At 49.0% G+C, this 19,697-nt stretch overlaps 1 protein-coding gene across 2 annotated transcripts in view; it reads left to right on the top strand.

Annotated features, from left to right (window-relative positions):
- The window catches only part of TRAPPC9 (trafficking protein particle complex subunit 9), a 3,490,818-nt gene that overhangs the window by 124,483 nt on the left and 3,346,638 nt on the right, over positions 1 to 19,697 (top strand). The window lies entirely within an intron of this gene.

Here is a 19,697-nt window from a genome sequence, read left to right as displayed (position 1 = left end):
ATCGTGGGTCTGCGGGAAACCAACAGGAACAACTGCCAGGGCACCAGCTGCACCATTGGAACAAGGTACTGTGTTCTACTTGAGGAAACTGGGTGAAACCCTTTTCTTCATTTCCAAGGCTTGCCCTTGTCTTCCCTCCTTCTTATAACTTTTGCTTCCGAACATTGACAATATCAAAGTACTTTTGGCTACGTTGAATCGTGAACTGTCTGACTGTGTGATCTTCCGCAACAGGCCCCGGTGTCTTTCGACCCTGACTCCGGCCCTTTGACTTTTCAACTCCTGTCTCTGAGTGTTTCTTGAGTCTGCCTGCATAACCAAAATATTGCCTGTGGTTTTTTGCCTCCAACTCCCTCTGGGTAACTCAGGTGCTAAGTGTGTTTTTGCCCCGCTAGCATTTCATGTCACGGATGCGTGTTTATTTAGTAGACCGAACTGTCAAAAAGTGATCGCAATTGCATTCGCGGTAACGTGTTTTGTTCGTAACACCGGTTCATTCAAACACATGGTACTTACCTTGAGACTTACTGTACAAAGTGAATTGGTTAGTTGTATATTTAACGTGTGGTTTTTATTTGAGTTTAATAGAAGTGTTGTGTTTATAATGAATGGTTTAAAAATAAATGTACTTATATTTTTTACCTGAAACCTTGAGTCAGTGTTTGCTTGAGTCACAGTAATTGTGGTCCCTTTGTGTAATCTCTGCTACTGCTTGTATACTCTTGAGATAAGCTTGGCTGCACCACCACTGCTACCACTCTGACATAGTACAGGCTAGTGCCAAAGGTAAAACTTGTATTGCCACCTGTAGTCTTAATTGTGTGTAGTGGTCCCTAAGGGCACTGCACAGGATTCTGCCTAACACTGAGGTATGGGTAAATCTTCTCTGTCCGGAATTCCTGGATGTCTTTACCTAGTTTTTTAGTTTTCTTAGAGAGAGTTATTGATTTAAAGTCCTCAAACAGTTTTTCAATCTCCCTTAATGTATCATCTGCATTGCCAACTAGTGGGTTTGCTTTAAACTTAAGTTCTTCTAACTCCAATTCTTTCTGCACTACAATCGCTAACCTTTGTGCAGTCGAAATTGTCAGGGCCATAAAATTCCTACTGCATTTAGTTGCAATTTTACTGAAACCAGTTTTGTACTCCTCATCATCCAGGAAGAGCCCTGGTTTGTTTCTAACCACCAGACCTGCCGGGATAATACTAGCCCTGAGATATTCTCTCAAAAAATGGCAGTGAAGCTCGGTTCTAAAACCTTTCTTCTTCAATTTGAGAAGATCACCTGTGTTATTCTGTATAGCGGGACTCCCAGTGCTCCCCGTTTGTTCAAAGAAGGAGGGGCCTCCAATAATGTTGATTATCTGCTCTTCGCAGAGAGATACATAAAACACACATCAGGGAGATCATTTGCATTGAAAAAGTACATACAATGACACAGTGGTCTAAAGTGGTCATATTGCCGGGAGGACGGCCAGCACGACAGACGGGTATAATCATAACAATCCGCTAAAGTGGAGTTTCATCCTAGTGACCCACAGATGAGCCGCTCTCTGATGCACTCGCCTCCTGGTTGTTGAGGTAACTATTGAATGCAGTCCAAATGTTCTTGGGCGAGAGTGAGTGGGGAGCATATTAAGATATTCCTCCTCGCAGTTCCGGGACCAAGTAAGCAAGTTCAGCCATTTCTGGAATGTGGGGGGAGAGGGGTTTTTCCAGTTTTGAAGTATACACTTCTTGGCCACCATACAGCCTATATTAAGGAATTTAGCCATGCCTTTAATGTTCTTAGCTTTCCACACCCCAAACAGCACTCCCAAGGGGTCGTTGACATCTATTGTTGAGACATTTCTCTGGACACAAAAACACATAAGAGTGGACAGACCTCATGATCTGGTTGAGCAGACTCTGCTTGGAAGTGGGGCAATGCTGGCACATTGTTGAGCGAGATTTCTCCTTCACCCCCCACCCCCCTCTTTGGTAACAGCCAGCATCAACACCAGTCACAATGTTCCTGTGTACTGCTGGTGACCTGGTATCTATTGGAGAGTGGCTAATGTGCATTCAGGACCCTACGTAATGAAATAAAACACTGTAAGCTTCGGTTATCAAAGGCCACAGTAATATACATCACTTAGTTCATATATTGGCACTGTGCATTCTATAGAGGGCTGACCGTATTCCTGACAGCTGCTAGTAAAACGGATAACCCACGGACACATCTTTTTATATGTAAATGTAGTACCAGGAGTGTAATAAATTAAATAAGTAAAGCTTATAATAATATATTCGCTCCCAAAACTTGTAAGTGACTGAGTAAGAAATGCTGTGTTTGCATTGGGAGAAATGAGGGGGGCGAGTAACATGTTACTGCAGGTTTGAGACATTCAAATTGAAACGTTTATGCGTTTTTTCAAACTATTTTTTCCCCCCCATAAATGGCCATAATCTGCTTCCATCCCTTTTTAAAAAAACAATGTGGTTTTGTTTGGCATTTGTAAGTATGCAACCTACAAAAATTACTATTTAACCCCCTCCACCCCAACACCCCTAGCAACAGCATCTGTCCCAGACCATAGAGGTGTTTTACTGCTATGTATGCGCTTAATAAATACATGATGTCCAAAATACATAGGTTGTGCGGGCACCACAGCTTCATGTAATCCCCGGGAAGATATTCCAGGGCCGTTCCCCGGCATCACCTTGTATATTGTACGTGAGCCACTCCTTTGCTAACATCCCCCACGGTTTCTGTAGCCACTCCAAATTCGTTGGTGGGAGCCTTTGTTTCCATTGTTTCGCTATTACCAGCCAAGCCGCTATCGACATCATAATAAAGGCTTTGCTGTGTGCTTTAGTCGGTAGTTTAATCGCCGGGTCAGGCAAAACACACATCTATTGCTTGGGGGTTAAGACCACATCGAATGTAATCATAGATTTAATGTGGACACTGACTCCCTCCCAAAAGGAACCCAGTTCAGGGCATTGCGACCATATGTTTCCAGTCTCCACTTCCTATGCACCCCCTCCAGCAATCTTGTGAAGTTGCGGGGTACTTTCTATGTAACCTTTTCGGGGTATAATGCCACTGCATCATTTGTATTTTGTATTTTATTGATTTATAAAGCGCCTTACGCAAAAGCGCTGTACAAAGAACAACATGATACATAAAAACATGAACGATAAACTGTGGAAGCATAACAATATGAATCAATCAAACAACAAAACAATGGAAAGAGCAATTAACTGAAAGGGGGAGGGGGGAAAGGGAGAAGGGACAGGTTGTGGGTGGAGTGAAGGAGGAGGAGGGCAAGATGGGGAAAGGGAGGGAGGAAAAGGGGGGCAGAGGAGGGGAGGGAGAGAGTCAGGGAAAGAGAGAAGAAGGGGGAAGTAGAAGGGGATAGGGGATTCAAGGAGGAGGATGGAGAAGAAGAGATTTCAGGGAAGTGCAGAATGAAGGGAAGGTGGGGGAAGAACGGATGGCAAGAGGAAGGGAGTTCCAGTGTAAAGGAGCTAAGAGCTGGAAGTAGCGAAAACGGGAGGAGGCACAGGGAGGAGGAGGTGAAGTGAGAAGGAAATGGTCAGCTGATCAGAGGGAACGGGAGGGAGAGTAGAAGGAGAGAAGGGAGGAGAGATGGGGGGGGGGGGGGGTAAGACCATGAAGAGATTTGAAGACAAGACAGAGAAATTTAAATTTAAGTTGTGAGTGAAAAGGAAGCCAGCCAAGGTAGGAGAGAGAGGAAGAGATGGAATCACGGGAGGTAAGGAGACAAAGGGTACGTACAGCAGAGTGGTAGATAGATTTAAGAGGGGCAAGGTGAGAATTAGGGCGTCCAAAGATTAAGGAAGAGCAGTAGAAGAGGCGGGAGAAGATAAGGGAGGAGATTAAGAGTTGAGTAGCGTGGAAAGTGAGAGAGGGGCATATTTTGCGAATATTGAGGAGGTGGAAGCGGCAGGAGCGAGAAGCGAGGGAGATGTATTGGGAGAAGGAAAGAGAGGAGTCGAAGAGAACGCCTAGGTTGCGAGCCTGAGAAGAGATAGGGAGATTGGAGGGAGGGAAGTGAATGATCACTTTATACCACGATTCCCTAGGTTGGATCAATCTCGTTCACTTAGGGATATTCCTCATCCATCCCTGTTTTGAGGAATAAATTCAATTGATGAATCTGTGACCTGTTCAGTTTTGATTCACTGATGTTAACACTGTGAGAAATCATTCTTTCTGATTTCTTTAGTCTACAAATATTGGCCATAACATCATGTAGCGTCTTTTCAGGAGAAATCATTGCAGTCAATCCTGAATGGCTGAAAGTTTCTGTTTTTTCCCCCAAAGTGAGTGCCGATTGTGAGGGACCGCAAAACCACTGGTTTTTATTTTAATATGTTCAAACATCAACCAATAAAGGCTAGTAACGGAACATGACAAGCATTAATTATTGGCGACTACTTATCCCTCCAACCCCCCAACTCCCACAACTTAACAATGGTGGTACATTCAGGTGTACAGTTTTAACTCTTGGCAAAGACCAACAATATAGTTCTGGGTTCAGGGTTCACTTAATGATCAACGTTCTGTGTCTCCCTTCCATGCCCAGGGTCCTTGCCCACAGAACCACAGCACTGGAACGTTCCTGAGGATAGCTGTCTTATGGAACGTATTGTTTCTTTCTGCTGTGAATTTGTGAAATGGCAGCCATCCCTTCACATATTTCTGATATTTATTCATTGCTAACGCACAAACTTTTTCCACTGCCATAGCGTTCCACATTCGGACCCAGCACATTGCCAGTATTGTCCCTTATTCCGCTTTCCAATTATGTGCCAGCCTGATTCGCGCTGCTTTTAGCATATGAGTGGTCAACTTTGCTCTCGCTCGAGTGGTCCTATATAGACCTTCCGCTCTTGCCCCTAAGAGGACTCCTTCGGGCACATTGGCAGCTGAATACCCAGGATTTCATTAATGTGACCTATTATTTCTTTCCAAAACTTCTGGGCTTTTGGACATGTCCACCACATGTCCCATGTTCCCACTTGCCCGCATCCCCTCCAGCACTCTTTAGGGTGGTTCGGGTACGCCTTATGTAGCCTCAGAGGAGTCATGTACCATCTGATATGTATCTTTTATGCTGATTCCTTAATAATAGAGCTTCTCCAGCATGGGGGTCTGGCATGGATTCACATGCTCATGAATATTTCCCGTCGTCGGGCTGGGAATCCTCGGTAAAGAAAAAATCAGTATCAGTTTCGTTTCTGATCTGCCTTTCTTAGTAGTAACCAATCACTGATCTCTGGGTCACACTGCCCCAAGCCGATGACTGCCCTCTCCCAAAGCCCCTCCCCTGGCAGCCATCCTCAGATTTTTACCGCACGTTCAAGTGTTGGGAGTCCTCGTGCTTTAGCTCTCAAGCTTTTCCTGCGTTTTCGCGCTTTTTCAGGAGATTTTCTCATTTTTTCGGTTTAATTGAGCCTCAAGCTCCACCGTTTCCACTTCCGATAACGGGGACCCATTTTGGAATTCTTCTACGCCCCTCAAGGGTGAAGTTTTCGTCGAGTTACGCTTCTTGGAGGTTCCAGAAGATCTGAGGCCTACCTCAACGGACATGGCCCAGGACAAGGGAAGCTCGACTCCCAGATCAAAGCTGTTCAGGAGCTGCCCGGGATGCGGATTGCAAAATATTTTCAAGGAAGACGAGCATTCGAGATGTCTCTACTGCCTCCATGAGGACAAGACGCACGTGGAAAAGGACTGTGCGTTCTGCAAGAACCTGTCGGAATGGACCAAGCAAGATTGTCGTTCCCGCATCGCCGCCTGGCTGGAGAAGAGCACAGCAGGTGAGAAGGCAAAGAAAAGGTCTGAGCGGTCTTCTAAGTCCTGTGAGGGCGCCCCGGCGACGGGGGCCCAACAGAAGGCCAAGCACCGCAAGTTTGCGGGTAACGGGAGCGCCGAAAGGTTGGGCTCTTCGGCTGCCAAGCAGGGCGCGACTTCCCCGGCACGATCAACCGCGAGCCAGCGCTCTGGTTCAGGGAAGAGGAAGTCCGAGAACCCTGGTATGCTTCTGGAGAGGGCCTGGTCGATCTCGAAAGGAGCCAAGGGGGTGCGAGCCGATGACCCTCCCCCCAAAGCAAAGGCCCAGGATGCACCTAAGGTGGTGAGGGCCTTGATCCACCCGGCAAGGGCAGGTGGATCATCTAACAAGGTTGTCGCAGTGGCCCTGGTGAAGCCGGCAGAGGCTACGCCAGTGGAGGCGGCCTCGGGGCCCAGAGTTTCCCTGCCACCGCGGAGGGAATCCTCTATCCAGCACATCGTTAAGACCCCGGGGGGAAAAAGAGGGGGGGCCTGGTGGCCATTACGGACTCAGATTCAGCCTCCGAGGAGGATCCGGTGGAAACCGTGAAAGGCCTCAACGAGAGGTTCGAGAAGGTTCGATCCCAGGGGAAGGATCCTGCTGATGTGATCGAATATAGCGATGATGGCGACGACGAGGGCCCTATGGAGCAGCCATCCCACCTGTCGCAGCCATTGCCCGAGCCCCAGGATAGCTCGGTGGCCATTTTGTTGGCGATCCAATCCTTATGTACTGAGATAAGGACGAGGTTACCACGGACCCCGACGGAAGATCCAGAGCCTGGACCGTCAGGAAGCCCTCCGAACAAGCGGAGGAGAGTCCACCCCGCACCGCCCTACATGCCCACAAGGCCTGTGGATCCTTCCTCCTCGCCGGACCCTTGGGATGATACGGCGACGGATACAGCGACGGGGACGGACGACGACGGGGGCGATGATACAATGGACATTCCTTCATCACCCCCCTCCCCCGGGCCTCTCCGTCTGACGAAATTGGCTCTTTCCACGCCATGATAGCCAGGGCATCCGAGCTCTTCCAGCTCTGCCCTGAGGAACAGAAAAAGGAAGGGTTTCTTTACCAACGAGGCCAAGAGAAAGACGGTCCTCGCAGTACCGTTGCTCCACGACATCTGGGACAAAGGGCTTGCTATGCTGAAGAACCCTTCCACGACACCCGCCAAAAGGGACAGGTACGAGAAAAAGTACCGGGTCCCCGACGCCGCCCCCTTGTGCCTCGGGGCCCAGCCTACGCCGGATTCGGTCATCTCGCCAGCGGCAAAGAAGAAAGCGGCGGGTGTGGCGGCTTCAACTTCCACTTCCCCACCGGACAGCGAGGGCAAGAAGTTGGACTCCATGGGACGACGAGTCATCTTGTCTGCGGCGACGACGATTAAGGCGGCCAATGCCTTGGCGATTGTGGCCCGTTACAACAGGGAGCTCTGGTTCAAGATAGCTCACCTGCTAGACTTCCTACCGGACGACAAGAGGGCGGAGGCACTACAGATTCTGCAGGAAAGTGAGGTGGTGTCGGATCACGCCATAATGGTGGCAACAGACATTGCCGATACCGGATTTCACCAGCTGGGCAATGGGGTTTGCCTTCAACGAGGATGGCTCAGTGCTACGGACTTTCGCCAGGACGTCCAGACCAGAGTGTTGGAAATTCCGTTCGACGGCAACAATCTGTTTGGGAAGACGGTGGATGAGTCCCTCCAGGCCATCAAGACCGACACAGAGACAGCCCAAGCCCTAGGAGTCCTTCAGCAACGGCAGACCTTTCGGAGCTCTGGAGGCAGACCGGGAGCCTCCATGGGATCCAGCGGTGGCTCTTCTACGTACCGCCAGGCAGCCCGTTCCTCGTCCCAGGAGGCCTACAGAGGTCGCGGCCAGCAAGGAGGGTCTCGCCACCGTCGCCAAGGAGGCCGAGGCGGCAAGGCCTCTTCCAAGCAGGACTGAACCAACCGTAGCATCGGGCCCCCACCGAAACACCCCGGTGGGAGGCCAGCTGACGAAGTTCGTCAGCATGTGGGAGTCCATCTCCACCGACCGTGGGGTGCTGGACACCCTGCCCCGCGGACACTTGCTAGAATTTCAAAAGAAGTGTCCTCGCATTCCTCCCGTGGCCAGGAAGGAGAATCACGTCCCTCAACTGCTGTTGGAGACAAGGGCGATGCTCAAGAAAGGTGCCATCGGGCTCGTCCCCAAGAGGCCCCGGGGCTCTGGAGTATACTCAAGGTATTCCTCGTCACAAAGAAGACAGGCGGTTGGCGCTCCATCCTGGACCAGCGTCGGTTAAACAAGTACATCAGGCACAGAAATTCAGGATGGTCACCCTCCAGCACGTGCTGGGACAGCTGGAGGAGGGCGACTTCCTATCGTCGTTGGACCTGGAGGATGCTTACTTCCACATCCCCATTCTAAAAGGACACAGACATTTCCTCAGATTCGTAGTCCAGGGGCATCACTACCAATTCAGAGCCCTGCCGTTCGGATTAAAGTCGGCACCCAGGGTGTTCACCAAGTGCCTCGCACCAGTGGCGGCGCGGCTGCGCCTGCAAGGGATCCACGTCTACCCCTACCTGGACGAATGGCTAATCTGGGCAAGGTCGAGAGAACTTGCGGTCGAACAGACGGCGAGGACTGTCCGCCTACTCACGGAACTGGGATTCGCCATCAACTACCCCAAATCCCACCTGGGTCCATCGCAGGTGGCACTGTTTCTGGGAGCGAAGCTCGATACAGTGAGGCGATTGGCATATCCGTCAGAAGAAAGGACAAAGGCCATTATGGGCAAGGTGCAGCGCCTGTTAGCTACGGATGTGGCCAGGGTGAGGTCCATCAAGTCCCTCCTCGGGATGAGGTCCTCATGCATCTACCTTGTGCCCCTTTGCAGACTTCGGATGCGTCCGCTACAAGAGTTCCTCGACGCCCGCTGGTGTCAAGTGGCAGGCAGCTTCGAAGACAGGATCCCGCTCGACGAGGAGTTCTGTCAGGCGATTCTATGGTGGGGTACCCGTGCGCACCTCACGGCAGGCACAGACTTTCAGACCCCGGTGTGGCAGGAGACGGTGACGACTGACACCTCCCTGGAGGGATGGGGGCCCACACCGGAGATCTCCACGCAAGAGGCCTATGGCTCCCGGAGGAGAGGTCTCTCCACATCAACATCCTGGAGCTACAAGCCATGCTCTGGGCGCTCAAATCGTTCCTTCCATCCCTCAAGGACAAAGTGGTGAGGATCTTCACCGACAACACCACCACAATGTTCTACATCCGGAAGCAGGGAGGCACCATATCCCCAGCCCTATCCAAGGAGGCCCAGGATCTGTGGCACTGGGCCTTCGCCCAGGGGATGCTTCTGGTTCCCTTCCACCTGGCAGGAATAGTGAGCCCCATCGCCGACTCACTCAGCAGGGAGCTGCGCTCGTGCCACGAGTGGAAACTAAGCCAGGACCAGGTGGATCAGCTCTTTCAACGATGGGGCAAACCCCAGATCGACCTGTTGGCGACGGTGATGAACTCCAAGTGCCAGAGGTTCGCCAGCAGGTTTGCACAGCCGAGGAGCATGGGCGATGCTTTCTCGTTCCCTTTGGACGGCCTGTTCCTGTACGCGTTCCCTCCGTTGCCATTGCTGCTCCATCTCATCAACCAGCTCAAGAGGTCCAGGTGCAGGATGATCCTCGTCGCACCGGCGTGGCCGAGACGGATCTGGTTCCTGGACCTTAAGGACTTGTCAGCGTCCCCACCTATCAAGCTGACGACGGACGCAGATCTTCTCTCCAGAGAAGTAGGCGCCATTCTCCATCACGACCCGGAGTCGCTGTACTTGCAGGCTTGGCTCCTGCAGCACTAGAGTTTGGAGGATACGAAATCCTGGCTGACTGCAGAGAGGTTCTTGTAAAAGCCAGGGCGTCCTCAACTCTCAAATGCTATGGACATAAGTGGAAGAGGTTTTCTGTCTGGTGCCGTGCACGGAAGATTAACCCTCTGTGGATTACGGCCCCTCAAGTATTGCCGTACCTACTGTCGTTGGCCAAAGCTGGACTGGCTCACGCCTCCATCAAGATACATCTGGCTGCCATCGCCCGATACACCAGAACTACAGGACGGGCGTCCTTGTGGTCTCATTGTCTGGTGAAGGAATTTATGAAGGGACTATTCCGATCGTTCCCGCCAGTGAAGGCCCCTGCCCCGGCGTGGGAGCTCAACGTGTTGCTGACCAGGCTCATGGGGGAGCCTATGCATTCGGCTCCGTTGAAGTTCCTGTCGTGGAAGACAGCATTTCTCGTGGCCATCACCTCCGCACGAGGAGTGGGAGAGATCCAGGCCCTATCTTGCAAACCTCCATACTTAACTTTTCATGACACGATGGTGGTGCTGAGGACACACCCATCCTTTATGCCCAAGGTGCCGTCAGACTTCCACCTCAACGAGCCCTTGGTGTTGCCAGTTTTCTTCCCGTCGCCGGCTGAGCGGACTTTGCACTCGCTGGATGTAGCTAGAGCGGTGAAGTTCTACGTGGACCGCACGAAGAGTTTTCGGAAGACGTCACAACTGTTTGTGAACTTTGGGACTGTGAATCAAGGGAAGGCTCTCTCGAAGACTTCCATTTCCAGATGGCTCTCCGGCTGCATCATGCACTGTCACCGGTTGGCAAACTGACAGCTGCCCGGCCGTCCGAGAGCCCATTCGACCAGAGCGATCGCTGCTACCACAGCGTTCCTGTCTGGTGTGCCCCGGCTGGACATCTGCAGGGCTGCTACGTGGAGGTTGATGCACACCTTCACAAGATTCTACTGCGTCGATCGGGACTCCAGGGAGGAGTCCAGGGTCGGCCAAGCAGTGCTGCGCAACCTGTGCGCCTAAGGTGAGCCTGGTGTGGAGGTAAGAGTTGCTTAATGTTGTGTTGTTGTATTGCTTAATGTTGAGCCTGTTGCCACCTCCCGTGGTTGTGCATGTGTGTACTGCTATGTATTCTCTTATTCATGAGCATGTGAATCCATGCCAGACCCAATGCTGGAGAAGGAACAAGTTACTTACCTGTAACTGTTGTTCTCCAGCCATGGGTCTGGCATGGATTCACATGCGAACCCTCCCACCTACCCCTCTGCAGCTCTTCACTTGGTCATACTGCCACTTTACGTGCTACCAAATCTGAGGATGGCTGCCGGAGGCGGGGCTTAGGGAGAGGGCAGTCATTGGCTGGGGGCAGTATGACCCAGAGACCAATGATTGGTTACTACTAAGAAAGACAGATCAGAAACGAAACTGATACTGATTTTCTTTTTCTATACCGAGGATTCCCGGCCTGACGACGGGGAATATTCATGAGCATGTGAATCCATGCCAGACCCATGCTGGAGAACAACAGTTACAGTTAAGTAACTTGTTCCTTCTCTCAGGCTTTACTGTGGCCCGTTACTGAGGTCTCGTCAGCCGGAGCGGGCTCTGTTGTAGCAGTGTTCCACCCGTTTCGACGCAATTCCTTAGCTGGTGCCCATGCCTGGGGGTGAGCCCCAGCAGAACTTCGTGATGCTGGGGTTCTTCTCCCCTTCCACACCGCTAGATGATCCTCCTGCTCGCCGGAGGGAGATCGGCACATCCGCTGCGTCTCCCTCGTGGTTTTCTCCCTGCATCCCTTTACTGCTGCTCCTCCGGGTTCTTAACGATGTGCTGCGGCTCGCTCTTCAATGTCTGCCGGTCCCACGTCTTCTCCGGCCAGGCCACTCCATTGCGGGCGGGCTGCACACCATTTTCCCCCGGCTCGCTCTCCCCCCGCTGCTCCTCACCGGCTGTGCCACCTGCTCTGGGCACCCCTTCCTTTCCGCCTACGACCACTGGTTGCGCTTCGCCCCTGTTTGTGAGGTCGCGCCCATGATCTTGTCTCCTCTGCTTTCTGTCGGGGCTACGGTTCGCCGTTTACGCAGTCTCTGGGGATCGATGTTCGCCTGCTTCGCTCTGCACTGTCACCAGCCCTTGTGGTACCCAATCCTACATTTCAGGGGTTCACACGCCTCCAGAAGGGGGGTTTTACATCGCCTGGACGGGACCAGTGATCAGGACCTCAGCGGCTTTGCATCCTGCAGCGTCTCTTGCTAGCCATGCCCCCACTGGTTCTTTTTTACCTCTATAATGGGTGTACACACCTTGCCCCCCTTTCATTTCTCCATCCACCCCCTGCCAACCAGCCTCCACTTCCTACTTTGTGTACCATGCTGCTTCAGTTCTCCATCACCATGCCAGACATCCAGGGCCTCCCGCTCCTGCCCTCACTCCCCAACAACTCCTCTGTATCAATTCTCTTACTGTGTCCTCGCCCTCATTCTTGTTGGAGTGGACTGCTCAAAAACACCTGTCATACAGGTAAAGACCTAGATAGACTGTGTTCTCGTAGGTTACGGTGTTCTTCTGTGGAGGAGTGGGGGAGGAGGTGTACATAAAAGATCCCCAGCCCTTTAGTGTTCTTTTTATAGACCACCAACACTCTTAAACATCCAGTGGCTTTAACCTTCATATTATGGTTGCTCAGTATTTAATTGTAGCACATTTGAGATCTTTTTTGAGACAGATGCATCTTTTTGTCTCATAACTTGCTTTTTTTATAGGTTCATGGGACCGCTTTTAAACATAGTCAAAAATGAAGCACGTTTTCTCCATTTAGTTCCTCCGGGAATCTGCTTTTGCTCATTTTAATTGAGAGTCCACTGGGGAACATTGTTTGATTGGTTTCCTACTCTGTAAAGAGGTCACATAACATCACATGCACTACAAAATGCATTTATTTGGGTCTTTTATTTGCATTTATAGTGCGCTTTACATCAAAACAATGTACACAATATAATGAAAAATGTTGACATAAGAAAAAGGTATTGGGACGAAAAAAGATAATCCTTCAACTGAGAGAGGGATATAGAATAGGAGGAAAGAGAATGAAAAGCAGGAGGAAGAGCGTTTCTGTTGAAAAGGTCCAAAAGCGAGAGGAATTGCAGGGAGGACAAGGGACAGTAAGAAAGAGTAGGGATTCAGTGTGCTGCGAGCACAAAGGAGAGTAGAAGGATTTAAGTGAAGAGAGATAGGGAGGAGTGAGATTATAAAGAGAATTAAAGAAGAGACTAATGAAGTTAAAGAGCATGTGAGTGAAAAGGGAGCAAGCGGAGTGAAGCTAGAGCAGGAGAAATGGATTCTCAAGAAGGTAGAGAAAAAAGATGTATAGAGGAGTTATAGATAGAGTAGAAAGGAGCAGGATGAGCAGCACAGAGCAAGGAGAAGACTGGAGTAATACAAAAGGAAAAGAGAGATGGTTCAAGTAACTAATTAGCATAAATGGAGAATGGGTCTAGCTTTCTGGATGTTAAAAAGGTGGTATTGTCAAGAACGAGACTGCAGATATCTGTGAGGAAAAAATAAGAGAAGTCGATGTATACGCCAAGATTCTGAGTAAAAGATAAAATAGATTAAGTGGAAAGGAAAATGACAGGAGGGGAAGCAGCAAAAAATAACCTCTGTCATGGAGGGATTAGGATGAAGGCTGTCTGACATCCAAGACTGGATAGCAAAAGAGACGGGATGTAATGATCTCTTGAATAGCCTGAGTAACGGCCGATCAGGATGGGAACATTTGTGAATCATTGGTGGGCTAGACTAAACGAGCTGATAAGCAAGTTGAATAGTATAAAGAGAAGGGGTCCCAGGACCGGACCCTGAGGTACACCAGGGTAAAGAGGAATCATGGATGAAGTTGACCAACCCAGGTCTCAGATGGCAATGGTAATTCTGACTCCTCACCTGTGTCTTCAGGTAAATCCTCTTCCTGCTCACCCTTCTTCTTGCGTCCTCTTGTTCCATGCTTCTTTTCCTTGTTTGTGATGAGATTATTTATTCATATAGCGCACCTGGCCCAAGGGCATCCGGGCGCATCACTTAGGGTACAAACATAGTAAACATTTACAGAAAATATACAAAAGAAGGAATCATTTACAGGTAATATACAGTTTCACATTGTATGGACATCAGAATTACATATGTACAACAGAGTGTAATCGGTAGGCCTGAATATAAGGGTGGCTACCGAACAGTCTGACTCAAGGAGTGGTCTTGGGCAAACAGCCAGGCTTTGTCTGGTTGAGGAACAAGCCAGGCAGAAGAGACCCCCCCACCCCTGTGGAGCCAACCCCCTAACATGGGAAAAGCCTTTGTGCTGACAAAACCCTGACGGTGTAACCGATGTTGATGGCTGGAAGATGGTGGAAGGATTCCAGGTTATGAATCGGAGGTAAACAATAGTCTATGGTACACAGTTCCCAGAGGAGTGCTCCAAGAGGAAGACGGGAATATGATTCAGCTTGGGCAGAAACCAAAAGAAAGGAGGATAATAGTAGCAGGAGGATGCAGAATTTTTAAAATAGACAAGGTGGAAGAATGTAACAGGAACAAAACCAGGAAGGAGGAATGACAACAGAGAAAGATAGTAATACAAAAGCAAGGGGGGGGGGAGCACAACAGAGGGCACTTACTCGAGAGCGAGACTTAGCAGTGTCTGACCCGATAGGAGGGTTGCAACGCACCGAGTTGGATGGCTGGCCCGAAGATATACAAGCAGCTGCCATCTTGGGGGAACACTAGACCGCGGATGACGGTCAGTGATGGTGAGGGAAACTAACCTTTCCGCCAGCGTCTCCATAAGCTCCAGTGACACCAGGAAACTGATGGAATAAAGTTACTGTGGGAAAGGAGCACAGTCTGGATTGAGTGACGGGAGTGAAAGCCAGATTGGTAGAGCGGAAAAAAAGAATTAGAGTTACAATAAGTGGAGACCTGGGAATAAACCATTCTCTCCAAGAGTTTGGAAAGGTAGGGAAGGAGAGAAATAGGTCTGAGAATAGTGGGAAAAGAATGATTCAGAGAAAGTTTCTTAAGAATAGGAAGAATTGTGGCATGCTTAAAAGATGGTGGGAAAGTCGCGGATAGAGGGGAGGTGTGAAAAAGAAAACTAAGATAGAGGGACGAGTGGGGAGAAGAAGAGGGAAGAGAGGCAATAGAAAATCACACAAGAGTAACTGTAGTAGAGAAATGATAGGCCGTGTCAGAGGCAGATAAGGAACAAGTAGTAGCAGGGTCAGGAGAAAGGATACGAGCCAAAGTCTGAAACAGCCGAATGGAGAGGATGAGCGGAAAAGGAGTCACGAAGATCAGTGTAATATTGTTTAGCAGAGAGGAAAGCTGTGAAATAAGTAGTAAGAAGAGAAGTGGGAAGGGACAGAGTTGGCAGGAGAATGTGACTTCCGCCAACGTTGCAAAGTGTGGCAGGGAGAGCGGCGCAATGAGCACAGTCATGAGGTCATCCAATGTTTGGGAAGCTTTCGAATAGGGATTGTGAGGAGTCCGGATCGAAACTCTGACGCAAGTTAGCCATGTTTTTGGTTCAATTGAAAACTAAAAGGGGTTGGGAAAATACCTCTCTGAACCTGCTTCCATGTCCAAAAGTTCTGTTCTGACCCTCACACTAAAACTAACCTCGAAGGTGAAATGGAAAATGTCTTTAACCTAGGAAGGTTTAGAAAAGTGTTCAGAAAAAATAAGAATAAACGGTTCCAACACAAGTTCTTCAAGGATAAAGGTCCTTGGTCCAGAGGGTGGTTCCCTTCCCCAAGATTCCACTTTACTCTCTGAAGTTTCACATACAACAGTTCCTTGTGCTGTTCTTGGCTCACAACAATATTGACATACAAACTTGTCTGACTTTGCAATTTTGTCTCATTCGGAACACTTGGTAGGCTTTTCTGCCAGGGTTTTGCTTCTTCTCTCCTGGTTCACACAATTCCTTTTCTAGTCCTGATGTTTGTTCTCAGGACCTCTTTATCGCACACATGTTTAGTTGCCTGGTATATTTTTCTGCCAGTGCTTCTTGCGTTCACACACGTGTGTTTGCCTGGTATACTCTCCTGCCACGGCTTCTTGTATTCACACACTTGTAATTTGTATTTATTTGTATTTATTATGTTTATATAACACTTTACTCCAAAACGTAATTGGCTGGTATACTTTCCTGCCAGGGCTTCTTCTATTCATGCACTTGTAATTGCCTGGTATACTCTCCTGCCAGGGCTTCTTGTATTCAAATAGGGTCTGTGCCCTTCCCAAAGTTGCACATATATTTGGTTTGTCGAACTGTCCTCTGGATATATTATCTGGTCCAGTTTTGCCCTAAACTCGCATAATATGTATTCATCTGATAGTAAGGGTTTTGTTTGTAGCTTACTTCCCCTTTCAACATTAAATTCATTTGTTCTTTCTCGGTTGCTTGTGGTTCAATTACTTGCATTCGGCATGGCTGCCGGTACGCCCAGGTGTCAGTGCTGCCTCTGGGTGGACTCATCGGCTTGCGTTGGCGTTCCTGTATTCTCCCGCGGTCAACTGGAGAAGCGCTTACATCTGCTTCCATCTCACGACCGCTTCTACTTGATTTCTAAGTCTCTCGCCGCTCCCACTTGACAAGGCTGCTTAATTCCGGGCTCTGATAAATAAAGCGCTGCTCTCTGTCACCTGCGAACACCCAGGAGTCTCTTGCTGGCTTTGGATGTTCCTGCAGCCTTCCCCTCTCATGCAGCAGCATCTTCCATCTTCGTTGGTGAATCGCCTGGCTCCACCAATCCCCGTAATTGCCTTTCGGTTTCTTCAACCTCACAGAGAGACGCATCTCTCGCCCTCAAGCAGCAGACATCGATTCCCTACTTCACTTGCCTTTTAAACTTCCTGTGCACAGGTATATGCAAGAAACCACTAGAGTGCTCACTGGGCCTGTGGCCTCCTTCGCTCTGCATTGGTCAATTCCTCGTCCTCGTCCCAGTATTTTGGTCATTCTGGGTAAGGAAGTCCAGTTTTGGGAATTGATTGAGAAAACTTCAATAAACATTTCAGTAGTCTTAAATGGTGACTGAGTGCTGGATGATTAATAGGTAGAACTAGAGAGGGTGATTTTCCCTATTCTTCATGGGCGAAGGAGTGGATGTATACCAATAGGCTGTGAGGGTATTCGATATGGGAGGGTTATTTTCATGAGAAAATGGGAGATACTATGTCTCACCCGATGAAGCCAAGACATCTCCCCAGACGTTGTCTCCCCTCATGTGATCCTCCGTCACGTAGCCACACCCAGGGTCAGGATCAGTTAGTGGCTGCCATCCCCTGGCCACATGGGTGAAGGTCACCGCCTGGAAATTAGTGATGACTCCATTAGATTCATCACTGGATGAACAGAGACGCAGAATAAATAGTAGAGTGAATCAGAAATAGCAGAGGAGAAGAGAGTAAAGGCAGCGTCGACACATGAGGAAACAAACTCATGAAGGGAGGGTAGAGCTGAAGTAGTAGCTGAATTGAAGGCAAGAGTGTTGAAGCTATGCGAGTCTTGACGAAGAAAGGCGTGTGAAAAATGAGAAGGAATTGGAAGACTAAGAGAAAAAGAAAGAAGAGAATGATCTGAGGAATACATTTGAGTAGCAGTGACCGAAGTCAAAGGTAGCGGAGAAGAGAAGATTATGTCTAAGCAGGAGCCAAAAGTATGAGAAGGTGGAGTAGGAACAGTAGACCGATGGTAAGAGTCAAAAAGTGATATGTGGAATGGAGGAGTGGGTTGATGAGGGATGTAGATTGAAGTCACCAAGAAGGATCACAGGTGTATTCGAGGGGAGAAGTGTGAACAAAAGAGCATCAAGATCCTCCCACAAGGAGGTGACGGAGCGAGGGGGTGGTAAATCAAAGGAAAAGCCCCTCTCAGGGATCAGGTTTGAAAAACAGAGTATTGATGTTTAAACGTAGAGAAAATAGTAACACTGGAAAGGGGTGTAGAGGCAGTATAGTAGGAGCAATGGAGAATGCCAATGACGCCCCATGACATGAAAAGGCTGTAGAGGAGGATGTCAACACAGCTGAGATGAGAGTTGTCGGATGACCAAGTTTCAGTACTACAGAAAAAGAGTAAATTTAAACTAAGAAAGGTATCAAGAATTGAGGGAGCGTGTGTTCCAGAAAGCGATATTCATGGGAGGAGAATGTTCAGTGAGATATGGGTAATTAAGATTAAACGGACTGCAATTGGAGAGATGGAGAGGGTTAGGAGGAGGACATTGGGAAGTATGGTAAGAAGTGATTTAATTAAACATTAGTCGGGAAGGTAAATGAAAGAATTAAGGAACAGACTGAATACACTGAGCAAGAAGTGAACAAACCAGCATCGTGGTGGAAAAAAGGTTGGCAAAACCCAATAGTGTAGCGGGTTTAGACGCAATGAGAGACGGAAACCGAGAGAATGTTAAAAGTCAAGTGGAAGAGACTCGGCTTAGGCAGCATGGATGACTGGCTAAGTAAGACATGATGATAGTAGAAAGCATGGCTAGGGCTGACGGAAGGAGGAAAAGGGTGCCACTTCCATCTGCAGACAGCGAGGGACTTGGCCAGAGTTCTCCCAGGCTTTGCCCCATGCTAAATGTTAAATAGTCCTGGTCACATTTTAAAGAATTTCTAAGTGTTTTAGGCATAACACCTCTGGGCAAGAGATCATATCCTCTATAACAGGGTCATGATTCTGTCAAAGAGGGAGAGGAGTGTAGGGTCTCTTATCAAAATGTGACAAAAGCCTCACCAAGTCCAAAACGAGGGCCAGCTTTGTCACAGAGTGCGAATTTGATGATCAGTCCCTGGAAGATAAAAAAAAACATATGCCCTGAATATCATCCTTGGTATCACTCATTATCTCACAATGCCTCCAATTACAGTTTCTGGCCACAGTTCTCTTTTCTGTTCCCAGACTCCAACTCCCACAGTGCACTGGAGAGCAACCAAGAAACCTCAGACTGTATCAAAGGGGAAACAGAAACACAGCGACCAAGACAAACAATGAGCTTTCACTATAACCCAACAACGAACAGCATGCCAATAAAGCACAAAACTCAACACAACAGCAGAAAAACAAACTTCTAGACCCACAGCATGCCATTATAAATAGCAGGCTTCTGAAACTGGGCTGGAAAAGGGGGAGGGGCTTCATTTTTTTAAAGCTTCTCTTATGTGTAACACAGTTTATGGGGAAAATACAGGCACTGATTGATGCAGAGAGTCAGGTGAGCGCTACAGCCAATGGGAGGAGTAGAGTAGCACAGAACTACCAGCACCACAGTAGAAAAGGAGGCTGAAGGAAAGGTAAAGTGTGGGTTGTTTGGGTGAGGTCAGAGGACGTGAAGGCGGACTGAGACAAGGCGGAGGACAGACATAGGAGTGGAGTGCTGGAGATGTAGTGGCAGAGAGTGTGGTACCAGATGTACATGGGTAGTGTAGAAAAAATGGGGAGGGGATTGTAAACAAGGTGAGTGAGAGAAAGAAAGTTCGAGATAGTGGGAGAATGGAATAGCAGGCTGAAGATAGTACCTAGAGTGAGGGGGTATGGGGAGATCATCAGACTTGTAGAGGGGGCTGTAGGAGTAGGGTGTAAGGAGAAGGTTGTAGGAGATAAGTAAGGGAGGCTGTGAGAATAATGAGCCTAGAGTAAGGGTGAGCATGGCTCTATATCCCAGAGTTCGGGGAAGAAGAGGGGAGTAGATGTGGCGAAGAAAGAGTGGCAATGGGTTAGTAGTAAGGCGAGAGGGATATTATTAAGGAGAGAGGGGAGAGTAGGAGTAGAGCAAAAAGGGGAGAGTGCCAAGAAAGATTGTTGTAATAATGGACAGTTTAGGTAGGTGGTAGAAGAAGAGCGACCCCAGAGACAGAGGGGAAGGTACGCAGACAGGAGAGCAGGTGCGTGGAGTTGAGGAGAGTAGAAGGAGAAGAGTGGTGCTTGAGGGTCTGACAGTACATCCAT

The sequence above is a fragment of the Ambystoma mexicanum genome, chromosome 5q (assembly GCF_040938575.1).
Source record: "Ambystoma mexicanum isolate Mex_15411 chromosome 5q, UKY_AmexF1_1, whole genome shotgun sequence".
Taxonomy (NCBI): domain Eukaryota; kingdom Metazoa; phylum Chordata; class Amphibia; order Caudata; family Ambystomatidae; genus Ambystoma; species Ambystoma mexicanum.
Note: the sequence above shows the minus strand (reverse complement) of the source record. Positions and strands in the feature narration are given on the sequence as shown.